A 10,303-nucleotide genomic window follows, 5' to 3' on the forward strand; every position below is an offset into this window, starting at 1 on the left:
GGTCTGTATGTGGGATCCAAACCCTCGGCGGTAGCGCCGCCACGCTCCCAAGTAGCGCACTGTAGCAGTGTGCCACCGGGCCGGCCCTGAGCTTCCTTTTGCAGGTGAGGAAACTGAGGTTTACAGGGATGGTGAATCCTTCATGAACTCCATTTCTGGATGCACCTCTGAGAGCAAAAGTGAGTGTCTGGTGTTAGAACAACAGTGGTCACCAACTGCCACTGGACCTCACTTGGAGCCTTGAAGCTCGGGCTCTGAGGTTTGAGGAATGCCCCAGGAGGCCACAAGGGGTTTGAGGCCAATCAGAGGTGGGGGCGCCTGGTGCTGGCTTGTCCTGAGGGTCTTGGGGAGGGAGGAAGGAGAGGGATGTCCTCACCTGGGCTCACTGCTGTCCTCCTCCCGCCTTCCACAGTTCTCCTGGGCCAGCATGTCGGATACCAGCTTGAGGTCTGCTCCGTGTGGGACACAGCCTTCTGGATGGCCAGGAGCCCCTGCTCTGTGGGTAGACGGTGGAATGCCTACCTGTGACGTGTGGGTCATCTCACTGGACTCCAGCTGCCGCCCGGGCTGCAGGGAGAGGCCATGCAGTCAAGGTGGGCAGAGGGGTCTTGGGGATCTGGGGACAGCGGACAAGAAAGTTGTATTATGGTGGCAGATGGTGCCCACAGGCAACAGGAGGACTTGAGAGGGGGGCCCTGGGCCAGGCTGGCTTCAGGAAGCGAGAGGCAGGCAGGCAGGTGGCCATGGCCAGCCAGTTTGAGGTAGCAGCTCATAGGTACTCACCACAGAGAGCCATGGGGTGGTGAACCAGGGAGGTGCCCCCCACCCATGATCACAGGAAGCTCAGGTCTGAGTGGGGGACCAGAGGACCCCGCTTGAGCAATGTTCTCACATTTCCAGCCCAGAGCCTTTTGGGTGAACCTGGGGCCTCTCCCCCACAAGGAGCAAACCTAGGGTCCCGTTCAAGCACGGTCTTGGCCTGCACGGACAGACGTTCTGAGAGACACCAGCGGGAACCACAGTGTCAGGAAAGAGGCTCCCTAAGGGATGTGACAGCCAGGGCTTCAGGAAGCAGCCTGGGCTCTGTGCCCAGCAGCAGGGGCCAGGGAGCTGGGGCTCCCATCTGTGGAATGAGGGGGGCTGGGCTATGGACCCCCAGGGCCCTTCCAACCCTCACACTCTGAGCACACTTGAGTCTTGGTGCAAGCCCAGGAGCTCTTCACTCCTGGAAGAGGCCAGGTCTTTCCAGTGAGGGATCAGGAGTGAGAGAAGGTCCCACCACCTACCGGGAGTGGGGCGGCAGGCGTTCCCGGCCTGCCCATGAGCAGGGGCCAGCCAGGCAATGCGTGCTGCTGCTACTGCTGCTGGTCCTGGAGCTGTGGCTCCTCCTCCAGCTGCCTACAGTGCATATCATTGTGCCTGCGGGGACGAGACAGGACAGTGGGAGGTGAGGCCAGTGGTGGGACCCCTGAGCCCATCGCTTCAGCAATGCTAATGCCCCATGCCCCACTGAGTGGGCAGAGCGTGGCTCGCTCCCTCTGTGGTGCTCCCCACAGCTGAGGGCTGCCCACATTGGCCTGTGTGTGCACAGGGAAGCTGAGACCAGGAGAGGTCAGGAGGTGGGCCAAGGTCACCCCTGAGGGTGGCTGGGGGACACAGCAGAGGACAGGGGTCAGGAGTGACAGCAGATGCCAGAGGTCGGGGATACACTGGATGCCAGGAGTCAGCAGACATAGTGGATGCCAAGGGTCAGGGGACACAGCAGATACTGGGGGTCAGGGGACACACTGGACCCCAGAGGTTGGGGACATAGTGGATGCCAGCAGTTGGGGCACAGTGGACACCAGGTGCTTCTGCAGTAGCCAGTGTCCCTGTGAATGGGCAGGGAGTGCCTGCCGCCTCTACCTTTATCACATCACTGCAGCAGTAATGAGACCCCTTGGAATGATGCTGAGCACAGCACTAACACCCTTTCTCTCTCCAACAACCAGGACAGCATGGGCTGCTCATTGCATGTGTGATTAACAGCCCCGTCCCTGTGCCTGGAAGCCACCAAGCAGGCCCCCCAATATGGGTGGAGGGTGAGGGTTTGGTCCCAGGCTCTGCCGGGCAGCAGAAGATGGTGGATCTGCTCCCTCCCTGTTGAGGCCATGAGGGGTGGGGAGGGACCGTGAGGCCGGCCCGTGGCAGTGGCACCTCATCTCCAAGTGCCAGCACTGCAACTCCTCCAGCCGCGTCTTGGCCAGGAGCTGCCACTTCTCAGTCGCTCCTCCAGGAGCTTCTGTACTTTGTTGCTAGGCTTGATGGTGATGGGAAGGTTGGGGTTCACTTTTTTCTGGAAACAGAAGTTAAGGCTGTGAGATTAGAGACCTTCATTTAGACAAGAATGCGGGGTCAGGTCCCAGGGACAGAAGGAGAGACCCTGAGACTAACCTCCTCCTGCTGTGTTTATACAATGGTGGGGTTTAAACCCCCCAAAGTCTTGAAACTCCTCACCCCAAGAGCAATGGCAGGGAAAAGGGTCTACTGAGCAGGAACACAACCATGATTGACACTCAGAGTTGACAGATAGTGGCCAAAAATAAAAGCTTAACCCACAGGTTATAGACCTGACAAAGGGGTCACAGGAAGGTGCTGGAATATGACTGGTGAATAACTTTGATGATCATGGGATATTCCCTGAAAATTCAATGCAAGAGCACCTTCTGATTTTAACTAAAGACACTCATTCCCAAATAAAATAATTCAGGACGCACAGCACTTGAGTGAAATCCAGCAATATATATTTTAAATAGCTCTGCCAAGGCATTTGTGGAACTTCATTCTTAGGTCTCAATTTCATCAGTCCAAAATTACAAAGTGTTGTCCAAGGAATATTCATTGGTGGAACAACCCAGAAGTCTATCAAGGAATAAAGGACAAATACAATGTGGTCCACTCCACACACTGGAACGTTACTTGATCACGAAAAGGAACGAGGCTCTGACACATGCTACCACATGGATGGACCTTGAACTCATCACACACAGTGAGAGACGCCAGACACAAAAGGCCACATAGCATGTGACTCCATTTACGTGAAATGTCCAGAACAGGCTGATCCACAGAGACAGAAAGTGGATTCATGGTTGCTGGTGATGGGGGAGGGGATGGGGAGTGACTGCTGATGGGGATGAGGCTTCTTTTTGAGGTGATAGAAATGTTCTTAAATTAACTGTAGTGATGATTGCACAACTCTGTGAACATACTAAAAGCCAATGAGCTGTGTACTTTGCACGGGTGAAATGTGTGATGCATGGATGATACCTCAGCAGAGCTGTTAGAGAGAAAGAAGCCCTGTCACCCAGAGGAGAGTCACGTGTGCATGTGTGTAAGCACACCAAGGCTTGATTCTCACATGTGCACGTGTGGTGACAGGTCCTGGTGCCCAGGCAAACACAAGAAAGGGAAGCCTCATAAGGTCAGCTGATGGCCCCTCTGGTGAAGCCCCCAGTGCTGAAGGGGTCCTGGTGAACCCCTTGGCCACCCAGAGCCAGTCCCTACTGAGCCCCTGCTGGCCCAGGATCAGAAGGCCCCTGGGCTCCTCCAAGGACAGCTCCCTGGAAACAGCTCAGCCTGGGGGCCTGGTGCCCACCTGCAGGAGTGACCCCTGCTGATACCCTTCTTGGCACTGAGTCTCCAGGTGCTTCTCTCCAGCCTACATGCTTTCTGTCCTCAGCCCACAGGAGCCCCAGCACACTCCTCACCAGAGCCCATGCATCTCATCAACAGGGCAAGGCTCAGACCAGGCACAGAATTCCCATCTCAAGCATGGTGTCAGCTTGGGACACCCAGGAGAGCTCAAGAAATAGCAACACGTGTCTACCTATGATCACCAAAGTGACAGGGTGTCTGAGAAAACCAGGCAGCATTTGTGCGTCTGTTTCATGTTCATGTTAAGGACTTGACCATGTGTCTTGGGAATTGCCCCAATCAACAAGTGGGTGCAAAGTTTAAAACTAAATGGCCACCAGCGAGAGATGAAATGCACTTGGCAGACACCATGTTGTGCTTGTTCCTATGGTTTTATTCCCTTCCCTTGTTTCACTGATCTGCCTGCAAGTCTCCTGTTTGACCAAAACTGAGGACGCTTTCCAAAATAATGCATGAATGTCACCGGTTTGCTTCTATCCAGCCACCCACCCACCCATCTATCCATCCATCTGTGCACCTATCCATCCACCCACCCACCCACCCACCCATCCATCCACTTATGCATGCATCCATACTTCCTTCTGTCCCCTAGTTCTTGAGTCCCCCTCTGTGGAGGTACTAGGCCAGGTGTGGGCCTAGAACATGAACTGTGAATTGAGGCAGAGGAGGACATCCCCTTGCCTCTAAGGAAGCGTGGGAGGAGCCCAAGAGAGAGCATCCAAAGTTAAGGGAGCAGGAAGAGCTTACGGGGCTCATGGTACCGACACTGAAATATGGCTGAGACTGCGGCCGGCAGGGCTGCAGACAAAGCTCCTCAGGCAAGAGCAAAGGGAGCCACTGAGTTCATCAGATCACCTGGGGCAGAGGAGACTTCTGATCACAGTGGTCTCCTGGCACCACGCGCAGGCTGAGCCTCTGCTGGATGCACCTTGTACTGCAGCTGGTGCCGCCACCCCTTCACTTGCATGTCCCTGGCACTGGGGTCATTGAAACTGCACTCATGCAGCTTGCAGTCATCTTTGCACACCTGAGACACAAAACAGATGAGCACTCACCAGGCACAAGGCCAGAGGAAGCGACCGATGCGTGGGTGGCCGTAAGCCTTCCCAGGTGGCTCAGGCCAGTGACCTGCTTGTGATTTCCGCTGACCATGGGCCCTTCCTGTTTCTCTCTTTCATGCGATTTTGTTTTGTTTTGGTGCCTGGCTGGTACAGGGATTGAACTCTGGATCTTGGTGTTAATCAGCACCATGCTCTAACCAACTGGGGTGACTGGCCAGCCCTCCTGTGGCTTTTTTTTTTGTCTTTTTGTCTTTTTCCATGTCCGGCAACGGATCGCAACCCTCAGTGTCGCCCCCGTACCGGACCGGGACCGGCAACGGGATCGCAACCCTCGGTGTTGCTCCCGCGCCTCGCTCAGCCAGTGAGCGGGAACCGGTCTGTATGTGGGATCTGAACCCTCGGCGGGAGCGCTGCCGCGCTTCCCAAGCGGCGCACTATAGCAGTGCGCCACCGGGCCGGCCCCTCCTGTGGCTTTTAAAAGGTGTCTCTTCTTAACTAAGTGGCGGGGTCTCCAACAACATGATCCCAGCTGCTGTGGTTATCTTGTGCTGGACAAAACAGAAGACGCTGAATTGAACCAGAATGCAAATGTGAGGACAGGAGGAACGGTAACCCTCTCTCCTCCTCTTAGCCACGTGCACCTCTGCAGAAGCAGCATAGCATCTTCTTATTGCTGGAGCACTCAGGGGCCTGGGGACCATGGACTTGGCTGTGGAGAAGGCCTCTGAATTAAGACAAGCCTCGTGGGTCAATGATCTAGGCTGTGGGTGTCCGCATGGTGGCCCTGCAGGGCACACGCTGCCTCCGCATGACCCGTCTGGGTCTGGGATTCTGGATCCCACACCTAGGGGAACACTTGTCCCATGACAGGCTGGCCAGGGTTGGAAGGCCGCTGGCCCTGGAGCCAGGAGATCTGGATGGGGCTCGGCTCTACTGCTCAGCTGGGCCTTGGTGGGTCCTAAGCCCCTCAGGCCCAGTAGAGGGGCTGGACAGAAGGGTCTCCAAGCTCTTGTTGAGCTTTCTACTGCCCCGATTCCTCTTCCACCTTTCTCCCTGTAGAGAAGAGGGTGACAGCTCCACGGGGCCCTGCTGAGAAATGCCTCTGCCTCTCTCAGGCCTTCACGGGGCCATGTTTGGTCCCTTCTAGCATAGGAAATCCAGAACCTGTACCGTTGGGCAGGTCTGCTGAGAGTTGGGCTCCTCAAATTCTGTCCATGGAGCATGTGAATACGGATGGGTTTGTCAGTCTTAAGTGGAAGAACCTGGGTGGAGTCTAGAGTCCGACCCATAGGAGGGCACCTCTCCACTAGAGCCCAGACGTGGCAATGGCCCCGACCCACCTCCTCCATGTAGTTCAGGCCCACTGGCTGCGCATCACAGCAGTCCTCCAATGCTTCCTCTGAGCTTCCCTGGGTGGGCGGCTGTCCAGACCCCTCTGGTTTGGCTTGTGCCAGGTTCCTCTCCTGGGGTCTGCTGCCTGCTGCCAGTGGCTCAGGAGACCCTGAAGGGGAACAACTATGTTTACTTATAACCTGCACCGGCTGCAAATCCGCCAGGCTGTGCACGGTGGAGAGCCATCCAGACACAGGTCCCTCGTCTGTTGTCCCTTTCCCTCCTTGTGACATCCGTGGGACCACCCCGGCAGGGGGCCTTACCATCCCTTTCACACTGGCTATGTCACAGCCAAGAAAACAATGAGACCAATATCAATCCATCAAGGAGAAGCCCTGGTTTTAGGTGCCTCGCTTGAGGAACCCACCAACTGTACAAAATCCACAGCACTCAACTAATCAATAAGGAATATCAGGTGGACCAAGGGGCCCACTTAGCCTAGCCCCTGCACTAGGCAAATATATGGACTCTTGGGAGAGAGAGATTTGGTTGTCATCAAAACTCCTTGATGGTTTGATCTTCAGAATTATGCTATTACTCAAGAAACAGTGCTGCTGAGGCTAAAAATAACACGAGCCTCTCCCACTCCCCCACGTTCTGCACAGAACATGGTGGTCCAGGGCGAAGACTGTCAGATAGAACTGGGTTTGAATCCCACCTCCACCACTTACTGCATGGCCTGGAGCCAGGTGCTCACAAAGCCCCACCTCGCTTGTTCCATCTGCACATAGGGTCTAGTGACCAAGTCTACTTCAAATAGTGGTTGTGGAGGTAGATCAGGCAGTGCACACAGCAGTCAGCTGAGCACCTGACATTTAATCCTAGTTATTCCCAGCTTGATCCAACTCAGCTCTTCCTACCTTGGGCTCTTATTCAGGGAAGGCAAGGCTGCAGGTGGGGAGTACGAGGAGCCCACCTTAGTCTCCTGGTGTCCACATGACTCATCAGAGCCCAAACCATTCACCGTGAGCACCAGGACATGAAGGGGCTGCTGCCCAGCATGGTGGAGGCACAGCCCAGGGAATTCTCCATGCCTAGGGCAGCTGGAACTACCAGTGCCCCAGTATAGTCCCAAACTCTATGGGGGGAGATGGCATTCCATTCATTGGTTCTGTCAACATTTCCCAGAAATGGTCTCACATCGAGGGGTGGAGCTGTGTGGGCCAAAGGTGGAGCCCCCCTTCCTGATGAGAACATGGACAATCACCCCCCATTCAGAGATGAAGTTCCTCCCAAGAAGATGTGACCCCTATCATACACACACACACACACACACACACACACACACACACACACACACACACACACACAGACTGCATGATCGCTTCTCATGAAATTCAAGAATGGTGGTCAGGGCAGCCATGGCAGGCACAGGGACATGCACATGGACACAGGTGGAGAAGTGCAGGGACACAGGCGGAGAAGTGCAGAGACACATACCCACGCTTGGGGCCTGCAAGCCCATCCGTCTCTCGGCTAGCACTGGCCCACTCAAGGTGCACACACTGGGGCCGGTGGAGGCTGCGGGCTTGGTTGAGACCTCCGGGGTGCTCTGCATGGCCAGGGGGGCTAGCATGCTGGTGCAGGTGGTGCGGGCTAAGCTGGAGTTCCTTGGTGCAGGTTTGATGGTGGGAATGGGCTTCCCCAATTTAGTGTGCAGCTTGAAGATCTGGAACAGACTGAGCCCCAGTGTCAGGGCTCCTTCATGCCTGGCCAGCTTCCTCAAGAGACAGGAAGAGTGTCCTGTCCCCAGGGACCCCACCCCTTCCCTAGTTCCTGTGGGAATGCCTCCTGCTCTCCCCAGCATCTCTCCCTCCAGAAGGTCTCCCTGAGCTGGCTCCTGCATCATGCAGGCGTGGCACTGCTAATGCTCCCACACCCACGCTGGCTCCCACTGACACTCTTCCTCCAACTCCACTGTGTATGTGGAGAGGTGGGGCTGTCCCTCCACCTCCCAAGCCCCAGGCCAGTGCCTGCCCCAGATGGGGACTCTGTATGAGGATGGATGCATGGTTGGGGGCTGCCTGCTAAGACGGAAGGTGCACATGTCCATGGACAGACACCCGTATTCTGCATGCACACATGCATGCATAAGTCTTTGCACATATAGCCATATTCCAGCCACACCCAACCTCAGCACTTCTGCTTAAAGTCACTTATTGCAAAGGCCCCAGCTGGAAAGGACTGTTCTGTGGCCCCCGGTGTTTATGGTGATGACCATCTCAGACACAATCACCAGCTCTCAGCCTCTGCCTTTCACAGCTCAGACCTGCCCTTTCTCCCTTCTGACCCTGGCCTAACCATAACCCTATCCCACCTGCAGCCCTGCCCCTCCTGGCCTCCTGCTCTCCCACCTCCACCCCCTCCCCATCCTCCAGGCCTTGTCTGTGGGTTCACACAGGCATTTGGGAGCCCAGCAATGGGGACCTTGATGAGCCTCCAGGTGAGTGGGGGAGAGGAACCAGGTCCTTGGCCTGGCCATCTCAGGGTGGCCAGCCCTGCAGTGGGGGCAGGGTGGGCAGAAGAAAGCCATGAGCAGAGGCCTAGGGCCAGAGGGACTGTGCCAGGTGGGCCTGGGCATCTGAAGGTTTGTGTGTTGGGGCAGGGGACTTCCTAACCCCCTGCTCATGACTGCACAGGGCTGAGGCAGCATCCAGCCAGGAATCCCTCCTTGTCTCTTCCAGGCATGCCCCCGGGTAAAACAAGCTGGAGGCAGCAGCTGCTTTCCTAAAGGCATCCCCATGCCTGGTGGGGAGGCTAGGTGTCTCCCTACCTTCTCTCAGGTGGGGGATCCTCTTACTTTTTTCCCCTGTAAGATAACTTCATACAAGCATTTTTCAGGCCACAGGAAAACAATGGTATGAAAACAGAAAGTGCAAAAAGCAGGAGCCCAAAAGAGCACACCTGTGATGCCAGCAGAGTACAAACTCTGTACAGCACCACAGCAAAAGGTCAGGTTTCCTTTGAGGTCTAGGTATGAGTCCCCTCCATGCCTTCATGCTTTTTTTAAGAAGGAAAGACTTTTTTTTTTTGCACACTGGCCACAACAGGGATCTGAACCCTTGACCTGGTGTTATCAACCCTGTGTTGTAACCAACTGAGCTAACCAGCCAGCCCCAGGAATGACTTTTATAACTAGAAAAAGTTGTTTGGCACTTTTGGAATGAGGACACATGGGCCTGGGCTCTGCTGGGAAGCTTCCTCCTGGTGGCTCTCCCGCCAATCTCACCAGGTGACCCCCTAGGTCAGGCACTTATTATGGCTTCTTCCCAGACACAGTGGCCAGAGGCAGAGCATGGCCCAGGGCTCCCTCCCATGCAGGGCTTGTACCTTCTGGTGCTTGGGGCCCTGGCTGTGGGCCATGTAGGTGTTGGCCCCAGTGCAGGACACGGTGTACAGGTCACAGTGCAGCTGGGCCAGTGCCCCATGCAGCTCACCATCAGACTGGAAGCCCATCTTCTGAGCTGCCTCCTTCTTTCTGTCCTTCTGTCCTTTCAGATGCTCCCGGTAGGTCTGCCAGGGAAGAGCAGAGAGTGAGAGGTAGCCTGAGGCGGGTGTCTGCCAATTGGGCACTGCCCTGTCTCCTGCAGGTGACAGGCGCTACATGCAGGACCTCACAGGAGGCAGGGCCTGCTATCCCCACCTTCCACCTGCTGGTGCCGGAGGGGCTCCCGTATTGCTTTATTAAGCCTAATCTGTAGACTCAGAAGCTGGGACAAAGAGAACATAAGATTTCTTCCCTCTTCTAAAGATAAGCATGTTTCTTAGAAAGCATCCTCAAAGGATCACGTGTTTAGTTTGGGGACTGCTATAAAAGAAAATTACGGTTTTCCAGAAGGCGACCTCAGAAACTGAGCAAGGACATGGGCTTCCCAAATCACATGTTCTGGTAATTTCTTCCTTTCCAGAAAAATGCTAATGCACCCATGGGCGGCACACACAAGTCTCAGGCCCATGCATCCAGGACTACTGCACCAAGTACAGTCGATGGCATCTGGTGAGTGACTGCCGAGCAACTGCTAAGCCCTTACATGGAATCCCAAAAATTCTTATCATGTGAGCCCACTAAACCCATCTGCTTTAACCATGCCAGGAAGGAACATTCTGTAGGATCAAAACGTTCCTGAACATATACAAGAAACTTGTAACACCAGTTG

At 55.3% G+C, this 10,303-nt stretch overlaps 1 long non-coding RNA gene across 2 annotated transcripts; it reads right to left on the reverse strand.

The window, feature by feature from the left end:
* Positions 1 to 486: 486 nt before the first annotated feature.
* Positions 487 to 9,556, reverse strand: LOC103610869. 2 transcript variants are annotated; one of them, XR_552248.1, is made up of 3 exons: positions 9,477 to 9,556; positions 1,287 to 1,419; positions 487 to 567 (listed from the first exon to the last, which is right to left on the reverse strand). It is a non-coding gene; the product is annotated as an uncharacterized LOC103610869 (long non-coding RNA). The 2 variants fall into 2 exon arrangements; XR_552247.1 differs by lacking the exon at positions 9,477 to 9,556 and adding an exon at positions 2,197 to 2,327.
* Positions 9,557 to 10,303: the final 747 nt, after the last annotated feature.

Source organism: Galeopterus variegatus, unplaced genomic scaffold (genome assembly GCF_000696425.1).
Source record: "Galeopterus variegatus unplaced genomic scaffold, G_variegatus-3.0.2 Scaffold11938, whole genome shotgun sequence".
Classification (NCBI taxonomy): Eukaryota; Metazoa; Chordata; class Mammalia; order Dermoptera; family Cynocephalidae; genus Galeopterus; species Galeopterus variegatus.